The sequence below is a fragment of the Cricetulus griseus genome, chromosome 7, assembly GCF_003668045.3.
Source record: "Cricetulus griseus strain 17A/GY chromosome 7, alternate assembly CriGri-PICRH-1.0, whole genome shotgun sequence".
In the NCBI taxonomy this organism is placed as follows: Eukaryota; Metazoa; Chordata; class Mammalia; order Rodentia; family Cricetidae; genus Cricetulus; species Cricetulus griseus.
In genome coordinates this window covers 1,837,791-1,841,959 of record NC_048600.1, presented here as the reverse complement: position 1 = coordinate 1,841,959, position 4,169 = coordinate 1,837,791, and the positions used below count along the sequence as shown (strand labels likewise).

Genomic DNA, 4,169 nt, shown 5'->3' with positions numbered 1-4,169 from the left:
TGTTATCCTGGGCTTTTTTTCTATTGTTACATTTCAGGCGAGCCATTCAGAGCTGGAACACAAAGGCACACGGGGCTTCTCCTGTAGCAATCATGCTCTCCAGTCCATCCATCGGTTTGGTTTGCAAAATTCTTCCCCATATGTTGTTATATGAGAAATTCTTCATCCCATGAGGTTCTATAGGCAGACAGTGCAGAGGAGAGATTTACTTTCTCATGTTCATAGTCTGGTATGAGGTTGGCACTTCCACACAGCCTCTTGACTCCAAAGGCTTTTACCCCCCATGATACCGTCTTGGTCTCACAGAAGCACAAGACCAATGTCTGATGTTTATGAGCATGGTAGATCTCTGGGTTACCTCCAATTCTGCTGTTAGCATGGTGAACTTAGGAATGTTGCTAAGTCTTGGGGCCTGACTTGGCTGTCACACCTATAAAGCAGAAATGGTACCATGCATGCCATTGGGTTTGGAGCAATTGTGTCAATGCAGGAAAGAACACTAATCATACATCATGCATGGGAGCCAGTACTTCTGTGTATAGTAGCTGTTCAACAAACAAGATTCACATTAGCTAAGAATGTGACTCTCACATTAACCTTAGTTAGGAATGTGAATCTCACACTTAACGTTAACTGTGTTGATTTAGAATGGCCCATGAACTCATTGGAGCACAATAAAGAAAGGTTCACCGGGCTGTGGTGGTGCTGGCCTTTAATCCCAGCACTCAAGAGGCAAAGGCAGGTGGATCTCCTAGTTTGAGGCCAGCCTGGTCTACAGAGTGAGTTCCAGGACAGCCAGGACTACAGAGAAACCCTGTCTAAATAAATAAATAAATAAATAAATAAATAAATAAATAAATAAGAGAGAGAAGTCCTAAGTACTACTCTATATGATCCCTGAATTCTTATAAGGTTCTCCATTGTATATGCAAGCATTATGCATGAGTGTGTGTGTGTGTGTGTGTGTGTGTGTGTGTGTGTGTGTGTGTAAGAGAGTGTGCAAGGGAGTGAGAAAGAGCAAGTGAGAAATCGAGCAAGCAAGAGTGTGTGTGTGTGTGTGTGTCTGCACTATGTGTGTGCACTAATGTGTGTGTTCCCTGGGTGTCTAGGAAGAATGAAGGGAATTGAAGGGCTTCAGTATCAGATTAGCATTTCCTTCATGTTAACATTTAGCCTACACCCAGCCAAGAAGTTAGCAACACAGATTAAAGTGCAGGGGACATTTGGAAATTGCCACAGCTCTCTTGGAAAGTATAAGAGGCACAGATAAAAGCCACTGTTGATTTCATGGACTCAATTCTTGGATAGCAACAATATGATTTGGTAGTCAGATTTCCTAGGTTCACATCATTTGTTTAAAATACTACAGAGAAAATAAATACTGTTGGGGACAAACAAGCCAGCAGCAATATTCCAGCATGTGAATGACAAATAGGAAGATGAGAAAAGCCAGCGTAATGAAAGACTCTTACTCTAGTGCTAAAGGAACAGAATGTTTAAAAGTAGGGATGACTTACTTTGTGCCACACAATACACTTTCACCAAGGCCCAGGGATGGAGCCACTTCAAGGGCCCCTGGCCCTCCATCCCAGTGCTTTTTAAAGGAAACTTAGTATTTGCTGAAAGGAAACTTCCTATTTGCTGAAGGTCCACACAAAAAGGTAATAAACAGGAATTAGTGAGGATTCTTTCACAGGGCAACAGTAACCCTTGAAGGACTGCCTCAAAACCAGGTGCATTCTTCACAAGGAGACCACAGCTGAGCTCCCAGGGGACTGTCAGTGCTCAGCTCTTTCCAGGTGTATGGCACATGAGTGTGCGAGTATGCATGAGAAGTGATGATGGGTGTGTGTGGAGGACAGCCACATTTCAAGAATTCTTTGAAGATGGAGGTTTCTGTCCCACCTGGTCCCACAGCCACTTTGCCACAAAGACACAGATGCTATATTAATTATTAAACTGTTGGCTGATGGCTTGGCTTCTTACTGGCTAGCTCTATCTTAATTATTAACCCATGTCTATTAATCTATGTATTGCCACAAGTCTGTGGCTTATCCATAATCCAGCATGTCACTCCTTGGGCAGCATGGCATCTCCTCCCTGCCTTCCTTCTCCCAGCCTTCTCTGGTCTGGTAGCCCCACCTATCCTTCCTGCCTGGCTACTGGCCAACAGTGTTTTGTTCACCAGCCAATAAGAGAAACATATACACAAGGACATCCATATCTTACCTCCCTCTCCTGGGGCCATGAGTGCTCAAGGCCTTAAGACATAAGTAGGAGGGACCAAAGAAGACCCACTGGGACTCTTCCTAAAACATTCTCCCAGCCTCATCCTACAGGCAGACTACCTGGTCTCTAAACAGTAATGAGGCTAAGCCATCATGGACTCAAACTGCTGAAACCATGGTAATCAAACAACTTCAATCCCTTAAAGTTGTTTCTCTCAGGTAATTTTTCATAGCATCAAGAATTAACAAGATAAGCTATTCTAGTATCTAGTATTAGATAATGGTGAGTAACACGAGAAAAATAAAAGGGTGTGAGCTCGGAGGCCATGAGACTGCCTTGCTTCCTGGAAAGATAATTGGGCAATGACTGAGGTAGAAAGGGACAAACACCCACACAAAGGGGAAGCACAGCCATTGTAAAGGCTCCAAGATAGAGAAGGCGACTGGTTGGAAATGTAGGAAACCAGAGGGAGTTGGGGACAGGTGTATGTGTGTGGGATTGGAGAGGTTGTGGGCCCATGAAGGGCCCCTTAGAGGACTTTGCTTATCCTCTAAGGGTCATGTTGTACCGCAGGGTCTTCCAGACCGAGAGGCACTCTCCACATCTGGTTCCTTCGGTGTGAGGCCTGAAGCATCATCTCGTTCAATTCTACCAGGTAGGCTGAGTGACCATAATGTGGGAACTGCAACTTAGAAGTTACACAACTTGGAAACTGTTGAGGTAGCTTTTTTTTTTTTTTTTTTTTTTTTTTTTTTTTTTTTTTTTTTTTTTTTTCAGACAGGGTTTCTCTGTGTAGCTTTGGAGCCTGTCCTGGCACTCGCTCTGGAGACCAGGCTGGCCTTGAACTCAGAGATCCGCCTGCCTCTGCCTCCCGAGTGCTGGGATTAAAGGTGTGCGCCACCAATGCCCGGCTGTTGAGGCAGCTTTTAATTAATATCTTTCACTCTTCTTTTCCCTGACCCAACCACCAAGCTTCCCTGTGTTCCTGCAGGTAAAAATCAAGCACAAGAACAGAGGAATTCAGAAGGAAAAGATTTGTGACCAACTGGAAAAGTTCGAACATGCACATCTGAGCCCTGGCTTAGCGATGGCCCCAGGACATCATTTCACTAAAATCTTGTGTATTGGACTGACTGTGAGTCATGTAAGCCCAAAGCCACAGCCCAGAAAAGCTACCTAACCACAAGAAGTTGAATTCATACAATCTCAGCCTGTTTGCGTGCTGTGCTCTGTGCCTCAGCTGCATCTGACGACATCTACACCCTGCTCTATTAACCACAGCTCAGAGTTGCTTTCAAACCTGCTTGTTTTTCCTTTTTCATGTTCTTTCTGCTTTTAGGGTGTTATCTCCCTAAACATGATATTGGAAATCACGATCTCTGGCTATTCTCAGTTACCTGGGAGGGTGCAGAGAGCCCTGAGACCAGAGATCATCCACCTCTCTCTCTGTACTGTACTCAGGACTCAGCCCCCCTCTGTACCACGGACCCAGGACACCTCCTATCCACCCCTCTACGTGCTCGTGTGTGTGTGTGTGTGTGTGTGTGTGTGTGTGTGTGTGTGTGTGTGTGTGTGTACACGCTCGTGCATGAGTGTTCGAAGGACAACCTTGGTGTCATTGCTCAGGATGCTAACCACACCTTGTTTATTGAGATTCACCAGTGAGGCTAGCCTGGAGGGGCAGCAAGATCTTGAGGTTGAGGTCTCTGACTCCAAGAGTGCACACCCCAGCATTTTTTTTTTTTTTTTTTTTTTTGAGTCTTCTGGGAAGAGAACTCATAGGCATTCTTACTTGCAAGACAAGCCGATTACCCACTGAGCTCTCTAGTCCAAAGCAACGTTTATGTAGCATTCTGTGGGTAGCCTTAGTCAGCCAGGGGCTGTCTAACCAAGGCCTAAAAATTAACTGATAGCTCCTTTTTTTAAGTTTAAAACTATTT

The 4,169-nt window shown here is 44.8% G+C and overlaps 1 long non-coding RNA gene across 1 annotated transcript; it reads left to right on the top strand.

Annotated features, from left to right (window-relative positions):
* Positions 1-2,252: 2,252 nt before the first annotated feature.
* Positions 2,253-3,502, top strand: LOC118239121. Its single transcript, XR_004770664.1, has 3 exons — positions 2,253-2,406; positions 2,803-2,884; positions 3,221-3,502. It is a non-coding gene; the product is annotated as an uncharacterized LOC118239121 (long non-coding RNA).
* The last annotated feature ends 667 nt before the right edge of the window (positions 3,503-4,169 follow it).